The sequence below is a fragment of the Panthera tigris genome, chromosome D2 (genome assembly GCF_018350195.1).
Source record: "Panthera tigris isolate Pti1 chromosome D2, P.tigris_Pti1_mat1.1, whole genome shotgun sequence".
Lineage (NCBI taxonomy): Eukaryota > Metazoa > Chordata > Mammalia > Carnivora > Felidae > Panthera > Panthera tigris.
The window spans coordinates 55,186,766-55,212,649 of record NC_056670.1 but is presented as its reverse complement, the minus strand read 5'-3'; the positions used below and the strand labels follow the sequence as shown (position 1 = coordinate 55,212,649).

Below are 25,884 nucleotides of genomic sequence, written 5' to 3'. Positions count from 1 at the left end.
TCTGACCTCACTGTTCATCTCCACCCGCTTCTGCCCATTGCTCTCTTTCCTCCTTCACTTGCCCTACAAAAGTAAAACTCTGGCTTTCTTTATTGGAAGAGCAATGCTGCATTATTTACCTCACCCTAACCCAAGCCAGCTCTAAGCTCTCGATTGCTACAACCAAGAAGATCTAGAAAAATGTATGACCACGAGGATTTAGAAAGTGTGTGGCGAAAGCAAAGATAGCTCACTTTCTGAGGATTTCTGCCTCCAGCTTTTAAAGCCACAACTTTCCTTCCTTCCTGTGCGTAGTTCTCAGAGTTATGGTGACAGTTTATGGACAAACCAATCTGTGTTCTACTTCCACCTGATGTTAGTCCATCGAATGTACGCACGTATCAGGGCGCCTGGGTGGCTCAGTCGGTTAAGCGTCCGACTTCAGCTCAGGTCACGGTCTCGCGGTCCGTGAGTTCGAGCCCCTCGTCGGGCTCTGGGCTGATGGCTCGGAGCCTGGAGCCTGCTTCCGATTCTGTGTCTCCCTCTCTCTCTGCCTCTCCCTCGTTCAGGCTCTGTCTCTCTCTGTCCCAAAAATAAATAAACGTTAAAAAAAATTAAAAAAAAATGTACACACGTATCAATTTGGTGTTTCTTAAGTTGTTTTCTCTTCATGAAGCTTTTCTTTAAAAACTGTATAATTCCATCCTGGAGACATGACACAATGGACAATAATTTCTCTAGTGTTCAACATGGAAGACATTTCCACATTTTTGTTAGGGGAAAATTTGTCATAAAATACTTTTAAATAAATAAATCTCTCTCTCTGTCAAATTACTTTTTGTAAGTAAACCCCTGGGAATATGCAGAATGGGGGAATACTAGTTTGCATTTTTATTAGCCTTGATATAACCCTGTTGTGTTTTGTTTTTCCTGGCTGGGGAAAAGTTGTTATAAAATGTTTTAAGATAAATAAAGTTCTTTTTCTTTCAAATTATTTTCCTAAAAGTAAACTCCCCAGGGGCGCCTGGGTGGCTCAGTCGGTTAAGCGGCCGACTTCGGCTCAGGTCATGATCTCACGGTCCGTGAGTTCGAGCCCCGCGTCGGGCTCTGTGCTGACAGCTCAGAGCCTGGAGCCTGTTTCAGATTCTGTGTCTCCCTCTCTCTGACCCTCCCCCGTTCATGCTCTGTCTCTCTCTGTCTCAAAAATAAATAAACATTAAAAAAAAAAAAAAAAAAAAAAAGTAAACTCCCCAAAATGTGTAGAATATGGGAAAAAGAGGAGTTTACTCTCTTTATTTTTGTTGCCCTTCATATATATTATCATATTTTATAAGATATGATTCTAGTAACATTATCTGATTTTAAGAATCATTATAAAGGTACAGTAACAAAGATGTTGTGACATTGGCTTGAAGACAGACAAATCAATGAATAGAACAGAATAGAGAGTCCAGACTTTCACATATATGGACAATAGATTTTTGGTGCAAAAACAATTCATTGGAGAAAAGATAGTCTTTTTAACAAATGTTGCTAGGACAACTTTGAATATCTTCATGAAAAAAAACAACAACTTCAAATCATATTTCACATCTTACACATAAATTAACTCCAAATGTATCATAGATCAAAATGTAAAACTTATAGCTATTAAACTTTTAGAAGAAAACAGGAGAAATATTTGTGACCTTGAGGTTAGGTAAAGATTTCTTAGATATGAGACTGGAAGTACAGCTATAAAAGAACAACTTGATAAATGTGGACTTCATCAAAGTGTAAAATCTCTGCTCATAGTAAGAGATAGTTAAGAGAACGAAAACATAAAAGATTAGGAGGGAGTCCTTTTTAAATTTAATTTCATTTTTTACTTTTTTTTAAAGTAAGCTCAACACCCAGCATGGGGCTTGAACTCACAACCCTGAGATCAAGAGTTGCATGCTCTCCTGACTAAGCCAGTGAGGCGCCCTGAGGAGGAAATACTTTTAAAACCAATATTCAATAAAGGACTTGCACCCAGAATATATAAAGAGGTCTCAAAACATGAGCCCAGAAATAAACCCACAATTATATGGTCAATTAACCTTTGATAAAAGAGGCAAGAATATGCAATGGGAAAAAGACAATCTCATCAACAAAATGGTATTATTGGAAAACTGGACAGCTACATGCAAAAGAATGAAACTGGACCACTTTCTTATATCTATCATACATAAACATAAACTCAAAATGGGTTAAGGACCTAAATGTACGACCTGAAATTATAAAAATCCTAGAAGAGAACACAGGCAGTAATTTTTTTAACATTAGCTATAGCAACATTTTTCTAGATATGTCTCCTGAGACAAGGGAAATAAAAACAAACTATTGGGACTACATCAAAATAGAAAGATTTTGCATAGCAAACAACCAACAAAACTAAAATACGAGCTACTGAATGGGAGAGGATATATGCAAATTGCATATGCAATAAAAGGTCAGTATCCAAAATATCTAAAGAACTTACACAACTCAACACCAAAAAACCCCAAATAATTCAATTAAAAATGGAATTTGAGAAACAAAACAAATGAACAAAGAAAAAAAGAGGCAAGTCAAAAACAGACTACTAACTATAGAGAACAAATTGATGGCTACCAGCGGGGGGAAGGGGAGGGGACGGGTGAAATAGATAAAAGGGATTAAGAGTACACTTAACCATGATGAGCACTGAGTAATGTACAGAATTGTTGAATCACTATATTGTACTCCTGAAACTAATAGAACACTGCATATTATCCATATGGGAATTAAAATGTTAAAAAGGAACCCTCAAAACTTAATAAGAAAACAAACAACTAATTTTTTAAAAAGAGTCAAAGACACTTCACCAAAGAAGACATACAAATGACAAACTCATGGGAAGATGATCAACATCATTAGCCATTAGAGGAATGCAAATTATAATCACAAGGTACTATCATATTCCCACTAGAATGGCCAAAATGTTAAAAAGCTCATCAAGTGTTGATGAGGATGTTGAGCAACAGGAACTCCTTCTCACTATTAATAGTTGCTAGGTATTTACCCAGGCGAATGAGAGCATATGCCTGTACAAAAACTTACACATGATTGTTTTATACAGATTTATTTGAAATAGCCAACATATGGAAACAACCCAAATGTCTGTCAGTAGGTAAACTGATAAAGAAACTGTGGCCCATATATGCAATGGAATACTACTCAGCAATAAAGGTAAATGAACTATTAATACATGCTATAATATGAATAAAGCTTGAAATAATTATGCCGAGTGAAAGAATCCAGGCAAAAAGGAGTACGTCCTGTGTGATTTATATAAAATTGTAGGAAATGCAAACTAATGCACAGTGACAGGAAGCAGACTGGTGGCTGCCTTGGACTGGGGTGGGTTTGTGCTTGGAGGGATAGAGTACAAAGGGGCAAAAAGAAACTCTAAGGATGATGAATGTGTTCATTATCTTGATTGTGATGATGGTTTTGCAGGCATAGCTATATGGCAAATCTATTCAAACTGCATCCTTTAAATGAAGTTATTTCTTTGGGGCGCCTGGGTGGCTGAGTCAGTTGAGTGTCTGACTTCGGCTCAGGTCATGATCTCGCTGTTGGTGAGTTGGAGCCCCGCATCAGGCTCTGTGCTGACAGCTTGGAGCCTGGATCCTGCTTCGATTCTGTGTTTCCCTTTCTCTCTGCCCCTCCTCTGCTCGTGCTCTCTCTCTCTTTCTCTCAGAAATAAATAAACATTAAAAAAATTTTAGAGCCTGAATTTGAGCACTAGCACTGCTCTGTGTTAGCTGTATTGTTGAGCCAGTCATTTATCTTTTGTGTGACTCAGTTCCCTCACTGGTATAAAGAGGTAGTGAGGTCCACGTCCTAGGATTGGTTGAGGATCAAAAATAATGTGTACGAATGTACTTTACACCCTGTTGATGGCAAGTTACTTGTAAAGGTTTTGTAAGTTTCATGACCAAATGACCCAGTTCACACTTTATTTAGGCCTTAAGAGATGTGATCAGAATGAAGATAATTCCTTTTTCATTTTCTCATGGGGGGGAGGAAGTTGCAGAGAAGTCAGGGTGCCGATGCTAGATTGAGGTGAGATTTCAGCCCCTGGGCTGCCCGTCACACTCCTAAATGTGTGGTTCCAGTAACCTGGTTTCACATAATTAAACATGACATGTACATCCTCTCCACTTCTGTTGGACTCTACCCCCACCCGCAGCACACTTGACAACTACTAGCCCCAAAGAAAATCTCTGTAGATAACCTTGGTTTGTTTTCCAGGCCAGAGCTAGATATTGGGCCCCCTTTGTCCTTGGATAAAACAGAATTTATCTCTATTTTATAGTTAGTCTAATAGTATCTCCACATCTCTCTAATACAGTCAGTGTGTGGTTCCCCCACAGTCTTAGCATCAATTGGGAACTTGTTAGAAATGCAGATTTTCATATCCAATCCTAGCCCTACAAATTAAAAACTCTGAGGATAGGGCCCCCAAAGTTTGTGGTTTAATGATCTCTCCCAGTGATTCTGATGCAGAATAAAGTTTGAGGACCACTGTCGTCATAGATACGGTTAAATCTCACCCATTGACTGTCAGTTTACTAGTTAGTGGTAAATTAAATAGCTTTTAACTGCTGGCCTTTTCTGGAAACATTTTCTGAAATATTTTCCAACTGGCAACAAGATCGAATTACATTTAAATTCTACCTGTAGAGTGGGTTATGAGTTATTGGCCACACGTGGCACCAGATTTCACCATTGCGATTTGGGAAGTCACTTGGACTTGGACTTCAGTATCATGGAATGTCATCTGAATGATTAATTTTTTTTTACTTTTTTTTTTTTTTTTGAGAGAAACAGAGAGAGAGACAGTGTGAGCAGGGGAGGGACAGAGAGACAGGGGAAGACACAGAATCCCAAGCAGCCTCCAGGCTCCAAGCTGTCAGTACAGAGCCCAATGTGGGGCTCAAACTCACAAACCCTGAGATCATGACCTGAGCTGAAGTTGGACGCTTAACCGACTGAGCCACCCAGGCGCCCCAAATTTTTTTTTTTAATCTATGAGAGAGAGAGAGAGAGATAGAGAGAGAGAGAGAGAAAGAGAGAGAGGCCATGAGCAGGGGAGGGACAGAAGGAGAGGCAGAGAGAGAATCTTAAGCAGGCTCCATGCACAGCATAGAGCCAGATGCAGGGCTCCATCCCACGACCCTGGGGTCATGACCTGAGCTGAAATCAAGAGTTGGACGCTCAACTGACTGAGCCACCCAGGCGCCCTGAACAATCAATTTTTAAAAATAGTCTCCTTTTCTTAAGAACCTGAAGAATTAAAAAAAAGCCTTTAGAGTTGCCTTTTTTAAACTGAGAAAGGAATTACATATTAGGGGACTGGTTTGTTCTAATTTTGTACAATAAACTTGGAGTACAGAGTGATCATTGTATCCAGGCAAATAAAACCACCTCCGTGTGAATTAAAGCTAAGTACAAATTTTCAAGTTCAATGTTGTCCTTTTAACTTGTTTTATATTATTTAGGGCACCATTTGTTCGTTTGCCAAACTGCATAAACCAGACTCCTTTGGGCAAGGGAGCGGGAGGGAGAGGAAGGTTGATAAAGAGCCTACAGGACTTCGATGCCACTGTGAGAGGCTGCATGTCTTGCAAGGTCCTGCACGGTATTGTGTTGGGCCCACCTCACCTGTTCCTGGGTGCTCAGGGTGGAGGCTGCAGCAATGCTAACACTGGTCACCACTCGAAGTGGGCTGACGGTTCCCAAGGGTTCCGGATGTCAGTCTGATTCCACTCAGGGTTTCTGTGAGAGACAAGCTGCTTTTAGGGAGGTTGCAAAACTTGAGGCCAATTTACCCTGTGTGTGTCAAGTGCATTTTTCTGATCCAAACAATCCGCATTGCTTTCAGCCAACCGTAACCCCCTCAGAGGGTAACCACCAGGGTGGATATTTTCACTTTGAAACTACAGTTCCCACCATGCACAACATGGTACCCCCTAGCATGAATGTTTGACCAGCATCGCCAAGGCAGGTGAAATATGTCTAAGTTTACCGAGAGAACAGTACTGGCTGGACTCCCACTGGAACATACAAGGATGTTGTTTGGGGATTAAACAAACTATTTGCTGACCTTTTGAATTGTGATGATTCATTGAATATTAAAGCTACAGAACGCATTTGCAGAACAAAGAGAACTCCCAGAATAATGTTGAGACTTCATTAAGCCTTATGGCAGATGACAGAAAGAAGATTGTAGAACCATGGATTGTGTGTTATAAATTTCTCTCTAAGGTGAAATAAATTATGACAGCTTTACAATTTAAATATTTTATTTTTTTAATGTTTATTTATTTTGAGAGAGAGAGAGAGAGAGTGCGAGTGAGGGAGGGGCAGAGAGAGAGGGAGACACAGAATCCTAAGCAGGCTCCAGGCTCTGAGCTGTCAGCACAGACCCCTACGTGGGGCTCGAACTCAGGAACCGTGAGATCATGACCTCAGCCGAAGTCAGACCCTCAAGCGACTAAGCCACCTAGGCACCCCTGACAGCTTTACAATTTAAAAAACATGTCTTGTATTTACTATTCTGTGAAATCCCAAAGTCTAAGAGTTAATAACCTAGATTTTAGGATACAAAGAATGCAGAGAACAAGAAGACAAAATCAGGCTCACGTGTACACATGCACATGGACATGTATGCACACACCCAGTGTCAGAGTGTAAGAAGGGAGCACCCCAGTGGAAAGTACGGGTCTTAGGAATGGTCTCCCTCCCTTCTGAGCTCATCTTGAATGTGACAAGGAGGGAAGGGCTGGGATCCATAAACCCACTTTTGGCTGCAGTTTTTCTGAATCCTGGGGTACAGCTGAGAACTGGAGCTGTCAGAGTCTGTCCCTGTTCAGGATTCAGACCAGGCCTCCATACATATGTGCTGCTTCTTTTTCTTTTTTTCTAAGTTTATTTATTTATTTTGAGAGAGAGAGAGAGAGAGAGAGAGAGAGAGAGAACACACATGCGAGGTAGGGGCAGAGAGAGAGAATCCCAAACAGTTCCATGCTGTCAGAGCAGAGCCTAACACAAGGCTTGAACTCACCAGCTATTAGATGGTGACCTGAGCCGAGATCAAGAGTCGGATGCTTAATCGACTGAGCCACCCAGGTGCCCATGGAAGAGATACTTCTGTTCAACCTAGACACTGGGGCATATGCTGAAGACTTGGCTCCTTCTATCCAAATCACACAGAAGATTCTGGTTTTTTGGGTTTTTTTTTTAAGTTTATTAATCTTGAGAGAGACAGAGAGGAGAGTGGGGAGGGGCAAAGAGAGAGGGAGAGAGAGAGAATCCCAAACAGGGCTCGAACTCATGAAACTGCAAGATCATGAACTGAGCCAAAACCAAGAGCCAGAAACTTAATCGACTGAGCCACCCAGGCACCACCTCCCTTTTAAAAAAATGTTTATTTATTTTTGAGTAGGGGGGACGGTCAGAGACAGAGGGAGACAGAGGATCTGATGCGGGGCTTGAACTCACAAACCGTGAGGTCATGACCTGAGCCAAAATCGGATGCTTAACCAACTGAGCCACCCAGGTACCCCTCCAAACAGAAGATTCTAGATGAAGGCTTTAGAGCTTCAGGTAGCCATCATAAGGAGGTCCAGGGGATCCTGGGGAAGAGATGATGAAGGCCTTTGGAAGGATTGGGCAATGACTGTTGACCAACAGTAAGTAAAGGTGTTTTGACTCTAATGCAGCCCATGCTATCTTAGTTCTCCCAGAAAGAAAAGCCTGAGACTAGGACATGTGTGTAGGGCTTAACTGTGGAGGTGATCCCAGAAAGCAAGAATGAGGGCCTAGGCAGCCTGGCCAGGAAAGGAGAAAGCCGAGCCAGTTGCATTGGTCTGTGCTGTGGACAACGGGGCTTTGATGCCAACAGGAACTTGTGAGGAAGCGCACAGAATGTGCCTCAAAGTGACCATCTGAGGGATGAAAGGGAGAAGCATTTATAGGTCTTCATTCACTGGCTCCCATCCAGCACTGACACAGCGTTGCCCAAGGGGTTGTAACACCCTGGAGCCTCTGTGTTGCACGGTGAGCCAGTGTCGAGCACGCTCTTGCAGGCAGTCCACACCACCACATCAGAGAAACCCTGCGGGGGTCAGGGGTGAGGCACGGCCACGGAAGGCAGGCTGAAGCCTGTGTGCAGTTGTGTCCCCAAACAATGCCCGGATCAAAGGTATGAACAAGAGGGGCGCCTGGGTGGCTCAGTCGGTTAAGCGTCCGACTTCAGCTCAGGTCACGATCTCGCGGTCCAGGAGCTCGAGCCCTGCGTCGGGCTCTGGGCTGATGGCCCAGAGCCTGGAGCCTGCTTCCGATTCTGTGTCTCCCTCTCTCTTTGCCCCTCCCCCGTTCATGCTCTGTCTCTCTCTGTCTCAAAAATAAATAAACGTTAAAAAAACAAAACAAAACAAAACAACAAAGGTATGAACAAGAGGGTGTGAGGCTGTACATACTAGGGCCCAACACCTACACATTCCTGAAAAACCTTGTTTTGCAAAATCAAGCAGTACAAATAATAGGCCTGTGGGGAAAATAGTGTTAGAAGCAGGTCACTCCCGATCTATGCAAATCTGTAACCATAGCACTAATGCAAATAGTAGTTTGTACGTAAGGAGCTAACTGGGACTGCCTGGACATCTCAGTGTGGCTGGAGGCTGTCACAGTGTATTTCAAAGGTACAGTATGATAGAGTGGGAAAATGCTGGCAGGGTTTTACTTAGAGCTGGCTGGGTAGGTGCAGAAACAGTGCAGAGGGCAGTGGGCTCTGAGTGCTGTTCAGTGGTCCAGGAGGCAGTGCAGCCTGGCCAGGAGCTGGGGAGAAGGGCTCTGGGTGTGAGAGCTCATTTTTAATTTTCCTAAAATATAACTGAAAGGGCTCATGCAGCCAGTGTAACAGCTGAACTGAGGGCTTCTTGCTTTCCTGATGATGGCTATAATTTTCTTCCTGCAATGAGTGATTCCCTTATAGAAATGCGTGTTCTAGATGAATGAATGTGTTTCAGTGTCTCGCTATAGGGCCATTATGGGGCATCCTGGCTAAATACTGGTCCATGTGACTGCACCTGTGGGGTTCGGTGCATTCTATGCATTATGTCATTTAATCCTCATCAGACCCTGTGTGCTCCGTGCCACTGTCAGTGATATTAGGCCCTCAGAGGTGGGAAGAGGGCTTAGGAGGCCGTGAGATCTGTTCAGTCACCCAGAGCTGCAGAGCAAGATTAAGAATGGTGGAATTTCAATTCTTACAATCCTAACTATCTTCTACTACCTTCTAACATACATCAGGAAATAGGAATAAGGAAGCAATTGGACTGCTGGAACACAGTAAAACTTACAAATATCTACATACAAAATCTATAAAGAAAGAAGAGATTGGAGGAAGTAGTTATAGCAGATGTCATCAAGGATCAACATCTACCCTCTCTGAAGTGTGTGAGTAGGAGCATCAGGAAGTCAATCATCTCTCGGGGCACCTGGGTGGCTCAGTCAGTTGAGCGACCGACTCTTGATTTCCACTCAGGTCATGATCCCAGGGTACTGGGGACATTGAGATGACCTCAGAGGATAGAAGCACCTCACCAGTTTTGGACCACCCACCTTGGGACCGTTACGCAAAATAGAAGTAAACTTCAGCTTGTCTAAGCCATACACATGTCTATAACAGAATCTGAATGCTAACTCAGATCAATTTAATTTTTTTAACAGAAATAGTAAAATGTTTGCATATATGTATATAAGGAGCTTTAGGGAAAGATGTGGACAGATACATACCAAACCATTACCTTGGTTACATGGGGGGGGGGGGGGCTGGAATGGAATCAAGATAACGCACTTTGTCTCCATTGAAGGACATAATATTCATTCAACTTTGTTCTAGGTAGGATTGATTGATTGATGATTGATTGATTTAAAATGCACCTGCGTGCACCTACATGTGCAAACAAGCTGGGGAGGGGCAGGGGGAGAAGGAGAGCAAGAATTTTAAGCAGGCTCCATGCCCAGCCTGGAGCCCAGTGCACGACCATGAGATCAGGACATGAGCTGAAATCAAGAGTCAGTTGCTTAACCAACTGAGCCACCCAGGTTCCCTAGGCAGGCTTTTTATAGTGCAAAGAGCCTCACTCAAGTTAAGTTAAACGAAGGGGAGTTTAGTGTTTACATACAAAGAGGTCATGGGGCGCCTGGGTGGCTCAGTCCTCAGTCGGTTGAGCATCTGAGTTCAGCTCAGGTCATGACCTCTCAGTTGGTGGGTTGGAGCCCCGCGTCAGGCTCTGCGCTGACAGCTCAGAGCCTAGAGCCTGCTTCAGATTCTGTGTCTCTCTCTCTGCCCCTCCCCAGTTTGTGCTCTGTCTGACTCTCCCTCTTTCTCAAAAATAAATAAAAACATTTTAAAAAATTAAAAAAACAAGAAACAAAGAGGTCACATAGAACCTCAAATCAGGAAACCAAGTATAGCTGGGCTCACAGAAAACAGAAAGTAGTCGGGAACCACAGTTGGTCTTTAGTTCTTTCTGTGACCTCTGTCCTTCCCCCATTTGCACATCTGCTGTGTGCCCATGGTCCAGAAATAAGGGCACCTTGGTAATGCCAAGATCAGTGGTTCTCCCAGTGTGGTCCCTGGGCCAGCAGCAACAGAATCAACCGGGAGCTTGTCAGAAATGCAAATTCTTGGGCCTCACCCCAGACTACTGAATCAGAAGCTCTGTTGGGCCCAGCAACTTGTATTTTACCAAGCTCTTGAGGTGATCTTCATGAAGATTAAAGGCGGAGAACCACTGCTCTAGATGACGTTCCAGCTCTGACACCTACTCAGTTGGCAATAGGTATTGCTTAATTTAAGAGAGCAAGGGAGCAAGGCTCCGTTCATCTTTTTTGTTTGCCAGGCCAGTCACTGGTCAGCTAGTGGATAGGGTCAGTGGTCTATCCTGATTCCAATTAGTTTTTGCAAGGGGGCAGGCTCACAATTTAACTGTTCCCCTGTTGCTGTGCATTTAGAAGACACAATATATATATTTTTGCCATTATCAATGTTACTGTAATGCATATCTTCATGTACCCCCACAGGCACACATTCACAGAATCAAGAAAAATGCACAATTTAATGACCTTGTATCATTTTCCACTTCTTTTTTTTTTTTTTAACGTTTATTTATTTTTGAGACAGAGAGAGACAGAGCATGAACGGGGGAGGGTCAGAGAGAGGTAGACACAGAATCTGAAACAGGCTCCAGGCTCTGAGTGGTCAGCACAGAGCCTGACTCGGGGCTCGAACTCACTGACCGTGAGATCATGACCTGAGCCGAAGTCGGCCGCTTAACCGACTGAGCCACCCAGGCGCCCCTCATTTTCCACTTCTGTTAGTGGTATAAGACTGTACCAGTGAACTAGCATTAAATATTGTAATTAAATTATTTTTGCTTTTGGGCTAACTTAACAGCATCACTTTAAAAGCACAACAATGTAGCTCAGTTGGTGAAGCCTGTGACTCTTGATCTTGGGGTTGTAGGTTCAAGCTCTACGTTGGGTATAGAGATCACTTAAAAATAAAATCTTAAAAATAAAATAAAATAAAAACAATGAGTACCTTGTTTTATAAACAAGGAGGGGGAATTTGTGGCAAGAGTCAAACAAGAGGCTTAAGGGTATGTTTCAGAGAGGTCCTGCCCCTGTTGTTAAGTGGCAAATTTGTGGGGAGCACAAAGTTGAAAGAAGGGGAAAGAATTCCTGGATCAATCCTGTGTAGCTGCAGTGGCAGGGGTCTTAGGAAGAACACAAGGCAGAAGGGTGAGGAGTCAGGGAACGCTCTAAGTGGTGGGAGATATGACCCATCAGAGCCACCGAATAAGCCTGCTAAACCATGTCTGAAGGAATCATGAGACATCTGGTAGCTTATAGGTTAAAAAGTTCATACGAATTATTATTATTATTATTATTGTTATAATTAATATTATTACTATTGGATTGGAAGCAGTGTGTTTTTACCCATGTTCGGTAACTTTCTTTTTCCGGAGAACATATGGGGCATGAGGTGGGGAAAAAGGAGAAAAAAATGGGAGGTAATTTTTTTTAAGTTTATTTATTTATTTTGAGAGAAAGAGAGGGAGAGAGAACATGCGCGTGAGTGGGGAAGGGTTGGGAGGAGGGGAAGAGAGAGAATCCCAAGCAGGCTCCATGCTAAGCGTGGAGCCCAATGCGGGGCTTGATCTCACAACCGTGAGATCATGATCTGAGCCAATATCAAGAGTATCAAGTCAGATGCTTAACTGACTGAGCCACCCAGTTATCCCATAGGAGTTAATTTTAACTTTGGGTAGATCATGAGGTTATTATATCATATCATTATATTATATTGATTATTGTTATATTATATTATATTATATTATATTATATTATAGAGCACTACCTCTATGTAAATGAGAGAAGGGGAAACTAGGTCTATTTGCTGAAGGGTTCAGAATCCAAGGCAACCATGCAGGTTGATAATATTAATGCCAGCATTCAGAATGCTGTTGCTTTAATTTGCATTTCTTTGATTACTAGCAATTATGAATCTTGTTACATGTTTGTTTACTATTAGTTCCCTCAGTGCAATTGTCTTCATTTCCTTTGCCTTTACCAACCAGGTTCTTTTTTCTTTTCTAGAATGAGGCCTTTCTTTCTTTCTTTCATGTTTATTTATTTATTTTGAGCGAGAGTAAGAGACTGCATGAGTGGGGGAAGGGCAGAGAGAGAGAGAGGGAGAGAATTCCAAGCAGGCTTCATACTAAACGCAGAGTCTGAAGCAGTGCTTGATCTCACAACTGTAAGATCATGACCTGAGCCAAAATCAAGAGTTGGATGCTTAACCGAGTAAGCCACTCAGGAAGCCTTCTAGAAAGAGACCTTTTTATTAATCCTGTCATATTTATTATAAATATTTTTAATCTGACAATTTTTTATCACTTAGCATAGTGTTTTCAAAGATCATTTATATTGGGGCACATATCAGTATTTTATTTTTAAAATTATTATTATTTTCATTTTAGAGAGAGAGAGCATGAACAGGAGAGGGGGCAGAGGGAGAGATATATAATAATTTCTATAATCTTAAGATCAGAATCTCCATGCTGAGCATGGAGTCTGATGCCGAGCTCGATCCCATGACGCTGGGATCATGACCGAAATCAAGAATCAGACACTCAACCAACTGAGCCAACCAAGGCACCCCCATTATTATCATTATGTTAGGTCAGCTTCACTCCCTGTGTAGAGCCCAGCGCTGAGCTTGAACTCACTACCTTAAGATCAAGACTCGAGCTGAGATCAAGAATTGGACGCTTAACCAACTGAGCCACCCAGGCACCCCAGTATTTCATTTTTTTATTGCCAAATAATCCACCATATGTATATGGATATAAGCACATTTTATTTATTCGTTCATCAGTTGATGGACATTTGAGTTGTTTCCACCTTTTGGCTATTATGAATAATGCTGCTAGGAACATTTGTGTATGGTTTTTATGTGGATGTATGTTTTCATTTACCTTGGGTATATATTTATGAGTAGAGTAGCTGGATCATATGGTGAAAATTTTTTTAATGTTTATTTATTTTTGAGAGAGAGAGAGAGGCAGAGAGAGAGGGAGACACAGAATCTGAAGCAGGTTCCATGTTCTGAGCTGTCAGCACAGAGCCCGACTCGGGACTCAAATGCATGAACTGTGAGATCATGACCTGAGCTGGAATCAGACGCTTAACCAACTGAGCCACGCAGGCGCCCCCATCTTGTGAAATTTTTAAAGTACAGAATCGTATAAAGTAAAAGTCGTTTATTATTTTAAATATTTTTTAAATGTTTATTTTTTGAGAGACAAAGAGACAGAGTATGAGTGGGAGAGGGGCAGAGAGAGAGGGAAACACAGAATCTGAAGCAGGCTCCAGGCTCCAAGCTGTCAGCACAGAGCCTGACGCAGGGCTCGAACTCACCAACCTTGAGATCATGACCTGAGCCGAAGTTGGACATTTAACCGACCGAGCCACCAGGCGCCCCTAAAGTAAAAGTCGCTTATAATGCTCTCCAACATCACCCATCCCCAAGTGAGCCAGTACCTTAATATTTTGGAGCATATTTTTCTTTTTCCTAAGCATGTCCATTCATACCCCTTTTTCTTCTTTTCCGCTTTCTGTCACTGTAGATTAAATTGACTTTCTTAGAGTTTTATATAAATGGAATCATACAGTATGTGTTTTGTGTCTGACTTTTTTTCATTCAGCATGTTTTTTGAGTTTCATTCATATTTCATGTATATCCATAGTGTATATCAATTCCTTTTTATGGCAGATAAGTATTCTATTGCAAGAATATGTCACGTGCTGCCTGGGTGGCTTAGTTGGTTTAGTGTCAGACTCTTGGTTTCGGCTCAGATTGTGATCTCGCCATTCATGGGTTTGAGTCCTACAAGTGCACAGCCTACTTAGGGTTCCCTATCTCCCTCTCTCTTTCAGATAAAATAAACTTAAAAAAATTTTTTAAAAAGAATATATCACAATTTTTTATCTGATGGGCATTTGGGTTGTCTCCAGCTTTAGCTATTATGAATAAAGCTGCTATGAACATTCCTGTACAAGTCATTGTGTGAATATGGGTTTTCATTTATTTAGGAGTGGAATGGTTAGCTCTTGGGGTGTTTGTTTAACTTTATAAGAAAGTGCTGAACTGTTTTTCAAAATGATTGTACCATTTTACATTCCCACTGGTAATATATATATATAAATTTTTTCTTTCTTTCTTTCTTGCCCTTTCTTTCTTTCTTTCTTTCTTTCTTTCCCTTACTTTCTTTTTTTTTTCTTTCTTTCTTTCTTTCTTTCTTTCTTTCTTTCTTTCTTTCTTTCTTTCTTAAGTTTATTTATTTTTGAGAGGTGGGGGTAGTGGCAGAAGAGAGAGAGAGAGAGAGAGAGAGAGAGAGAATCCCAAGCAGGCTCTGTGCTGACAGCACAGAGCCTGATGCAGGGCTCTGTCTCACCAACGTGAGACCATGACCTGAGCCGAAATCAAGAGTCAGACACTTAATTGACTTGAGTCATCCAAGTGCCCCTAGACATATATTTTTCAAGTAAGCTCTAGGCCAAATGTGGGGTTTGAACTCACGACCCTCCGATTAAGAGTTGCATGCTCTATGACTGAGCCAGCCAGGTGCAAACCCGGTAATACTGATTAAAGCCAAACTCTTGCAAAACAAACAAACAAGAAAACCAAACCAAAACCAAAACCAAACTCTTGCTTTCAGGCAAGTGTCCATCCCCAGGATGGAGCCTGGTCTACCCCTTCCCAGTCTTTGCTTCCCTATGGATGAGTGATTGCCTAAGTTTCAGGGAGGCAGTGGGAGGGAAGGGCAGGGAAATTGTGGGGCCACCACAGAGTATGCCGAGCTACACAGCAGCCCCCCTTGGGGGCATTGCCTGGGCGAGACAATGGCACCTGTCTTCTCAGACTAGGGGGCAGTGGCCCCAAATTCTTACCCTGGGGGTTGATTCAGCACATGCTAAACAAAGGAAAACACTGAAAGGTCACTGAAAAAGGAAGTAGGTGGGAAGGGCTGTTGTCACTGTGTGAATGACCCTCTGTGCTTGTCTTTTACAGGGTGGGTATCCTCGGCCACTTTCCGTTTTCATTATTTGTCAGAGAAATGCGCGTTGAAACTTAATTGCTTCCCCCCCTCCCACTCCCCCCCACTCTTCGCCATACATCCCAGCCAAAGAGGAACCAGAAGCTCTGCTGTCAGAAGGGGAAGAAAAAGTGATGGTGACTGTCCTTGGACAGTAAAAACTTCCATAAAGTGAGTTTAAAGTGGACACAGCCCCATGCGTCCAGACTCACGGGGTCTACAGGGTTTGGGTCTTCCAGCTGTTAGGCAAGAGGGCCGGGAGGTCAGGTACCATGTTTCGTCAGGGTTCTCAAGTCATCCTGACGTTACTGAGGTGGACGCCGGGTGCTGCTGGCACCCCCTTCAGAAGGACTTGTTGTCCAGCTGCAGGGAGCACTCTTGGTAGACGGCCCTGTGCTGTCATCCCTTTCAGAGATGGCCGTCTTGCCTGAGAGCGTGCCCTGCCCAGGCTGGCTCTCCCACAGTGGTGGGAGTGTCACTCTGGAGCTCTGTGGGGTTGGCCGAGGCTGTCCAAGACCTTGACTTCTCCCTCTGTCCACTCCTGCTCCTTCTCTCCCTTACACAGATGTTAGTCCCACCAGCACCACCTCGTAAGCATTCTGTACACTAAAGTCCATCTCAGAGTTGGCTTCCTGGAGAACTCACCTGGGACGATTTAGTAACAAGGAAGCTGTGAACTAGTATGAGCTTACTGTGTAACAAATGGATATAGACTTCCAAATGCATGGAATGTTTGTGGAACCTTACAGAAGAGACTGTTGGGGCGCCTGGGTGGCTCAGTCAGTTAAGCCTCTGACTCTTGATTTCGGCTCAAGTCATGATCTCACAGTTCGTGGGTTTGAGACCCACGTAGGGCTCTGTGCTAGCAGCACAGAGTCTGTTTGGGATTCTCTCTCTCTCCCTCTCTCTATGCCCCTCCCTGGCTCATGTTCTCTCTCTCTCAAAATAAATAAAGTTTAAAAAAGTTATTTAAAAAATCTTAAACAAAAAAGAAGAGACTGTTAACAGTAGCTAGGGACTAGGACTGGGTTCTTTCAGGAGTAGGGAAGTGTTACTTTCTACTCTTTTCCTTTTATAATAAAAAACCTCTTATTTTAAAGAAACATGGGATTGCATTACACATACTTGTGATAGCTACCATTCGGGGAACACCTTGTACTGTGTCCTTTAGCACGTAGTCTCTATGGCTCACAAAAATGCAGAGGTGGATGTCGTTATCATCCCATTTTACGGGTAAGGGAGCTGAGCTTCAGAGGTGACAGATGATTGGTCCAGAAGCAACTGTCACCAAGCAGTGAAGCCGGCATAGACTCCGACTCCAACTCCAACGTTCAGGCTATCTCTGAGCTCAGAGCATGTGTCTTTCTGTCACTTCAAATGATGCCCTCTGTTCTGAATGGGGAGTATGGTGGGAAGGAAAGAGTAATGAACTGGCAGTAAAGGACCAAGCTTCTAGGTTTTTTTGCTATTATTAGTGAACTCTGAGTTATTTTCTGTTTATATGTTGCACTTATCTATAAAAATCCAAAACTCATTTTGGTATAGAGGCAAAATCCAAAGGCTGTTGGTTTTGACAGAGCTGGGTCCTGCTAGTTACTGTGTGATTTTTAACAAGTTACTTAACCTCTCTGAGCCTCAATTTTCTATTCTTTAAAGTAGGGAAAATGGACTATAAGACTCAGGGTTGTCATGAAAAAGACATACTATAATAGTACTTACTATATTCTAGGTCCTCAAGAAATCATTCCTTCCTCCTTGCAGTTTAACCTTTGGTCCTTGGGATAAAGTAAACTGTTCCTAGTTTTAGCCTAAGTTAAAACACTCAGTTTGCTAAAGAAGATATATTTAATGTATGTGAAAGGACTGACTTGGGATTCTTTTGTGGATCAGCAGAAGAAAGGAACCAAATTTTTCATGATCATTGTTTTACCTCTGCAAACTCCACATGACTGAAAGATCTCCAATGGGTATGGACTCTCCTGCGTGGGGATTGGGAAAGTAAGAGATCCCCCTTGGAAAGTATGAAGGGAAAAAAAAAAAATCAATCCCTAGGCTTGGGAAGACCTGTGCTGTGTCCAATGGCGACTTCCCATTGAGTCCAATGGCGACTTCCCAAAAGTTATGTCCGCGTGTTGATCCCTAGAGTCTGTGAATGTGACCTAATTTGGAAAAAGGGTCTTTGCAGATGTCATGTCAAGATAAGATCACCCTGGATCATCTGGGTGGACCCTAAACTCAATGACGAGTGTCCTCATAAGAGACACAGAAGAGAGACACAAGGAGAAGAGAAGTCCAAGATGAAGACTGCAATTTTGGCCACACAGCCAACAAGTAACACTGGCAGCTGCCAGATGCCGGAAGAGGCAGGGAAGATTCTCCCCTAGGTCTTCAGAGGGAGCATGGCTCTGTCCACACCTTGGTTTTGGACTCTTGGCTCCCTGCACTGTGAAAGAATACATTTCTGTTGTTTTAAGCCCCCAAGTTTATGATGATTTGTCACAGCAGCCACAGGAAATTAATATAAGCACCACAAGACAATTTTAGGGGCAACCATGGGAATAGCATCAAAATTAAATGATATTAAAAAAGGACCCATTTGACCAAATATTTAGCATCAGGCTAGGAATATGGACCTAAGAGATGTCACCACGGAGATGACATGTAGTCTTCTGAAACTATGTCACACAGAGAGGGAAGTAGGTCAGTTAAGGGCAGGAAGCAAAAGAGGCCACGTTGATGAAGTGAGAGATATCTGCCATTTCAGATCCTGCCCCAATAATGGCAAAGTGGATTTTTCAAATACTGGGGAATTGGACAGAGACATACAGAGGCTGAGAACCTTTATGCTAGAATAACGAAAAATAAAAAATGTAAAAAGGAGATGGTCAAGAGGCAGGAAGGGCTCCCTTTTAAGGAGCCAGTAAGTAAGTACTGGGATATGCTGGCTTCTCAGAGTCAAAGGTTTGAGGGGGACACTGGACAGTCCTCTACTGAACGATCTCATGGAGAAATGCATCAAAAGGAAGGGTGTGAACACAACAGGGGACCGGCTAAAACCAGTCACACGATAGGACATAACGTAATCACTAGAGATAAGGCTGTAGATTAATATTCACTGAAATGAAAGATGTTCGAGACATATCATTAAGTGCAGAAAGCAAGTGATAAAATAGTAAGTATAACAAAATCCCTTTCCTCATGTGTAAAGGGAGCTGAGGATAACAGTAGCCTCAGTAGTCTGAGGATAACAGAACACCCTCAATGTGTCTGAACTCACAATCAAACCCACTAAAATTTCTTCAGTGACACATGAATATTCACACTAAGTGGGATAAAGGCTGTAAATAGCATCGTATCACTTTGGGTCAGGTTGTGCAGCCCAATAAATTTGCTGGAAACTTGAAAACAAAAACTAAAGCAAAACAGCCTTGTGTTTCTGGAGATTTTCACCTCCTGGAATTCTCAATGAGGGCCCGAGGGCCCGTGTTCTGTACAGGCATCAGCAAAGAAGCCTGCAGAGGCCCCTGGGTGGTTCGGTCGGTTGAGCGTCTGACTTCAGCGCAGGTCATGATCTCATTGTTTGTGAGTTTGAGCCCCTCATGGGACTCGCTGCTGTCAGCCTGTCAGCCCAGAGCCTGTTTTGGACCCTCCGTCTCCCTCTGTCTGCCCTCTTCCGCCTACAGTCTCTCTCTCAAAAATAAATAAAATATAATTAAAAAAAAAAAAGAACGAAGACTGCAAGCATTATTGCATTGCTACAATGTTGTTGCGGATGGATGAGGTTGCAGCCTGTTTTTTATCTTTGCCTTTTGACTTGTTATATTTTAATTTTTCTGCAGTGAATATTCATTACTTTTTTTTTTTTTTTTGACCTGTAGCTTCTTGAATTTTAATCTATCTGGATAAATTTAACACGGGGACTACTGCATCGCTCCATGGACCTCAAAAGGTTCTTAGCACCAAGTTCATAATTTTCATCTCTGCCCTTAAGAAAATATTTCTCTGGGAAGAGAGGAACCATTAAAGAGATGGAGTGGGGGTTTTCATGTCTTTTTCTTGTGTCTTTAAGCCAGTCCCAACAGTCAATATCAGGAAGATGGAGCCCCTAGAACCTTACCTGGGATTTACCTACCTTTCCTCATCTGTATGTATTAGTTTTATGTTAAAAGGTAAGGAACAACAGCAACAAACCAGAAAACAAATAGTGGGAATGTGGGGAAAAGCGAGGGAGGTCTATGTGGATAGCACCAATGGAAGGAAGGAAAAAGAACAGGTGTGAAGCAGACTTTTCTGACCTCGGGGACTGCCTGGTGAGGAAGGGAGTGGGGTGGGGGGTGGGGGTGGGAAGGTCACGGGAAGAAAGAAGCAGCTAGAGGGACAGCCGGTAAGAAACAGAAAAGTGAACTGTTTCAAGAACCAGGAAGAAGTTGTTGAGCAAAGCTGTGGTCAAGTGAAGCCAGAGTCGGCCACTGGAGGTTGACTTTGCAGCCGAGTGAGGTGCAGGCCCTAAAGGAGAAGTGTGCCAGAAGGGTCTGCGGACATTCCGCTGAGTCCCACAGGCAGCAAAACCAGGGGCCCTTTTCTGCTCAGCTCCCTGGGTGCTTGAAAAATTTGAGGAGGGAAATTACAATTTGAGGAGGAATTTTCAATGTATGTACAAATAGTTTTTTAGTGGCTAAGAATTTCTGAGAATGTTGAAAAACCAGGTATTAAAAAGATATATGTACAAATTATTTTTAAAAATCTGTTATTTCTAGATATTATATAACACTGTAGTATTGGATTGGCTGATAGTTGAGGGACTTCCGCCATTTGGCCAGACTTGGAAAGGGAAGTGGCCGTAAGCCAATGGAAATTAGAGAAGGGAGGTGGGAGGAACTTGCTGAAACACTAAATAGAAATGGAGCTTTTGATTGGGCAAGTCATAGTACGACTTCAGAGACACTGAAAGGTAGAACATGTCAGATGAGGAGGATCTCACATACCCACAAAACTAACAGCTCCAAGCTGTGTGGCCTGAGCCCTGCTCTCAGGACCCAAGCCTAACTGCTAGTGGAGGGAAGCAGAGAGCGAGAGTCCCAGAGGAGGAAGGCCCTCCCTCCAGGGCAACATTCCCCTCACAACTCATAAAGGGCTCCCCCACATGCACCCATGCAAAGTCAGCAGACTACCTAGGAGAGGAAGTTTGATTTCTTACCCAGTTACCATGGTTAGTATGGCCTCCATGGGAATGTGGGCCCACCCACATGGCCAGCCCCTTTGAAGCCTTGGACTGCCTGAGAGGCAAGACTGAGTAAAGAAGGTCAGAGCAGCCCCTCAAAAAGGGGTGCTTAAGCATGTGTGTGACATGTGACAGGGCAGTGGTTCTTAAACTGGGCCGTGTGGAACCCTGGGCCAAGGTGGTCTACAGCTAAAGCAGAAGTCTTTTCTGCATTTGCAGATAGAATGAGCTCCCTTTTAAAAAATATTGTTTCTTATAATAACATTAATACTTTTTTCTTTAATCAGAAGAATTAAAAGAAGAGAAGTCATCTATAATCTTACCTCCACATATTTAGGTATATTTCCTTTCAGGCTCTTTTCTTGTGAATATATTGATCAATCATATATTTACATATGTATATTTTTGGTGAGCTCTGTGCCCAATGTGGAGCTTAAACTCATGACCCCGAGATCAAGAGTCTCATCTTTTGCTGACCAAGCCAGCCAAGTGCCCCTGCTATAAATATATTTTAGATATATTTACAAATAATAATAGTTAACTATTATTATTGTTTAATATTTCTTGAATGCTTACCAAGGCAAAGCATTGCTCTTAACCCTTTGTGGATATTGAAGCATGCAATTTTCATAATAACCCTATAAGGTAGAAGCATTATTATCCTTATTTAACCATAAAAGAACCTGAGGAAGAGAGAAGTAAAGAAATTTGTTCAAAGTCACACATTAGTAGGTAGGGAACTGGAATTCAAACCTAGATCTGACTGCGGAGTCTACATTTTTAGACAATATATACACTGCATTATATATATATATATATATATATATATATATATATATATATGGTTTTGTGTTAAGGTCTTTCATTAAATATTATGTTGTATTTCCCACAACATTAAAAATAATTTACTTGACATGAAGTTTTTGTTTAGAATCAAGTAGAAGAAATTATCTGATTTAGTTTAAACTTAACAGTTTATTTGGTATATCTGTATATTAATTATATATTACATAATATATCAATATTTCAAAGTGTTCAAAAAAGAAACCTTATTGCCCAAGAGCTCCACCCCATGAGTTAAAGCAAACAAACATATCTTAACAAATATAAAAGAACAGAAGTCATATAAAGTATGATGTCAGATTACAGTGGGATTAAACTAGAACCAATAATTTGGAATTTTGGAAAATCCCAAAATATCTGGAGATTAAACACACACTTTTAAATAATACATGGGTCAAAAAGAAGTCTCTAGAGAAATTTTAAAATATATTTTAAATAAAAATATAACATCAATCAAACAGTGCTTAGAGAGAAATATATATAGCATTATACGCATATTAGAAAAGAAAGATCTAGAGGGTGGCTCAGTGGTTAAGTGTCCAACTCTTGGTTCTGGCTCAAGTCATGATCTCATGGTTTGTGGGTTTGAGCCCCGCATGGGATTCTCTGTCTCCCTCTCTCTCTGCCCCTCCCCTGCTTTCTCTCTCTCTCTCTCTCTCTCTCTCTCTCTCAAAATAAATAAATAAACATTAAAAAAAAAGAAAGATGTAGAATCAGTAATATAAGCTTTCCACTTTAGGAAACTAGACAAAGAAGAGGGATATAAGCCTAAATCAAGCAGAAGGAAATAAATAATAATTGGAGCAGAAATAAATGAAACTGAAAATAGGAAAACAATAAATAAAAGTCAATGAGAACAAAAACTGTTTTTTTGAAAAAAAGAAATAAATAAAAAATAACAAACCTCTTGTCAGGCTAACAGAGAAAAAAAAAGAAAGAAGATACCAATAACTAATATCAGAAATGAAATAAGAGTCATCTCTACTGAACATGAAAAGGATAATAAAACAGTATTATGAACAAACTCTATGCCCACAAAATTGATAGCCTAGATGAAATGAACTAATTTCTTGAAAGATGCAAACTACTAAAACTCACAAAAGGAGAAACAGATAACCTGAATGGGCCTCTATCTTTTAAAGAAATTGAATCAATAATCAGTAACATTCCAAAACAGAAAGCACCAGGATCAGATGGGCTTACTGGTGATTTCTAACAAACATTTCTAGAAGAAATGATACCAATTCTCTAGAATCTCTTCCAGAAAATAGAAACGGAGGAAACACTTCTTGACTCATTCTGTGAGGCCAGCATTACTCTAATACCAGGACCAGATAAATACATTACAAGAAGGGAAAACCCAGGACCGATTTTACTCATGAATATCTATGCAAAAATCCTCAACAAATGTTAGCAAATAATATGCCACAATATATAAAAAGAATTATACACCACAACCAAACAGGATTTATTCCAGATATTACAAGGCTATTTCAATATTCAAAAATCAATTAATGTAATCCATCTCATCAACAGGCTAAAGAAGAAAAACCATATGATCATATCAATTGGTGCAGAAAAAGCATCTGACAAAATCCAATACCAATTCATTCTAAAAATTTTCAGCAAACCAAGACTAGAACGGAACTTCCTCAGCTTGATAAAGAACACCCACAAAAACTTACAGCTAGAATTCTTTTTTGAGAGAGAGAGAGAGAGGATGCAAATGAGCAAGGAGCAGAGAGAGAGTGGGAGAGGGAGAGAGAGAGGGAGAGAGAGAGAGAGACATGCGGGGCTTACCTGAGGTGGGGCTCATGTTTTTACCTGAAGCAGGGCTCAAGGTCACCCAAAGCGGGGCTTGAGCTCACCTGATGTGGGACTCAAACTCGGGAACTGTGAGATCATGACCTGAGCCAAAGTCTGATGGTTAACTAACTGAGCCACCCAGGTGCCCTAGAATCATTCTTAATGGTGGGAAAACAGATGCTTTCCCTCTATGATTGGGAACAAGGCAAGGATGTCTTCTCTCACCACTGCTATTCAAAATTGTACTGGAGGGGTGCCTGGCTGGCTCAGTAGAGCACGAGTCAGCAGAGCATGAGACTCTTAAACTCGAGGGTTGTGAGTTTGAGCCCCATGGTCGGTGTAGAGATTACTTAAAATAAAATCTTAAAACAAAAACAAAATTGTACTGGAAGTCCTAGCTAATACAAAAAGACAAGAAAATGAAATAAAAGGATTACAGTTTGGCAAGGAAGAGATAAAACTGTTTTTGCTCACAGATGACAAGATTGTCTATATAGAAAACCACAAGGAACTGACCAAACAAACAAACAAACCTTCCCAGGACTAGCAAGCTATGATGGCATGATTGCAAAATAACAAGTTTAATATCCAAAAGTCTATGGCTTTCCCAAACAGCAGCAATGAACAAATGAATTTGAAATTAAAAAAAAAAAATACCATTTACATTAGGACTAGAAAAAAAAGAGAAATACTTACATATTTCTAGCAAAATATAAACAGAATCTATATGAAGAAAACTACAAAACTCTAATGAAATCAAAGATCTAAATAATTGGAGAAATATTACATGTTCATGGATAGAAAGACTCAATATTGTTAAATATCAATTCTTGCCAACTTGATCTAAAGATTTGATTTAATCTCAGTCTAAATCCCAGGAGGTTATTTTGTATATTGTCAACAAAGTGATCCTAAAGTTTATATAGAAAGGCAAGAGACCCTAAACAGTCATCTTGATGCTGAAGAAGAACAAAGTTGGAGGTCTGACATGACAACTTTAAGACTTACTATAAAACTACAGTAATCAAGACAGTATAGTATTGACAAAATATAAAATAAAAAAAAAATAAAGAGATCAGTGAAACAGAATAGAGCCCAGACATAAACCCACACAAATATAGTTACTGATCTTTTTGACAAAAGAGAAAAGGCAAGTCAATGGAGAAAGGATAGTCTTTTCAACAAATGGTGCTGGAAAACTGGACATCTATATACCAATAAATAAATAAATAAATAAATAAATAAATAAATGAAAAGAAAGACAGGAAAAAAAAGAATTTAGACAGAGATCTTATACCTTTTACAGAAATTAATTCAAAAGGAATCATAGACCTAACTGTAAAACATAAAAATATGAAATTTCTAGACAATAATATAGAAGAAAATCTAGGTCACCATGGGTTTGGCTCTTACTTTTAGATACAACACCAAAAACACAATCCATGAAAGAAAAAATTGATCAGTGGGCTTTATTAAAATAAGAAATTTAATTTCCGTGAAAGACAATGTTCAGAGAATAAAAAGACAAGCCATAGAATGGGAGAAAATATTTGCAAAACACATTTCTGATAAAGACCTTGAATACAAAATAAACAAAGAACTCTTAAAGCCCAACAATAAGAGAACAAACAACCCAGTTAAAAAGTGGGCAAAATGTCTTAACAGACACCTCACCAAAGAACATATACAGATGGCAAATAAATATATGAAAATATATTCAACATCATGTATCATTAGGGAACTGCAAATTAAAACAACAATGAAATACTGCTTCAAAACTATGAGAATGTCTAAAATCTAAAACACTGATAACACCAAATGCTGGGGAGGATACAGAACAATAGGCACTCTCATTCACTGCTGATAGGAATGCAAAATGGTACAGCCACTTGGAGGCAGTTTCTTACAAAACTTTCCTAGTCTGAAAAGGCTGCATACTACATGACATTTGGGAAAAACCAAACGATTGAGATTGTAAAAAGAATAGCGGCTGCCAGGAGTTCAGGGGTGTTGGGGGCGGTATGAATAAGTGAAGCATAGTGGATTTTCAGTGTGGTGAAATGATTCTATATGATGTTGTGATGGTGGACACATGGTAGTATGTATTTGTCAAAACCCATAGAAATGTGCAATACAGAGAACCTTAATGTAAACTATGGACTTTAGTCAATAGTAATATATCACCATTGGTCAACTAATTATAACAAATGCACCATGCTAATGCAAGATGTTAATGATAGAGGAAACTGTATATAGGAAGGGGGTATATGCAAACTCTCTGTACTGTTCGATTTTTCTAGAAATCTAAAACTG

At 41.1% G+C, this 25,884-nt stretch overlaps 1 long non-coding RNA gene across 1 annotated transcript in view; it reads right to left on the bottom strand.

Moving 5' to 3' along the window:
• Positions 1–531: 531 nt before the first annotated feature.
• LOC122231886 overlaps positions 532–25,884 on the bottom strand; it is a 48,793-nt gene continuing 23,440 nt past the window's right edge. Inside the window, exons 4-5 of the long non-coding RNA XR_006209162.1 lie at positions 5,692–5,805; positions 532–561 (exon numbers count right to left, since the gene is read on the bottom strand). This is a non-coding gene — a long non-coding RNA (uncharacterized LOC122231886). The remainder of the gene's footprint in view (positions 562–5,691; positions 5,806–25,884) is intronic.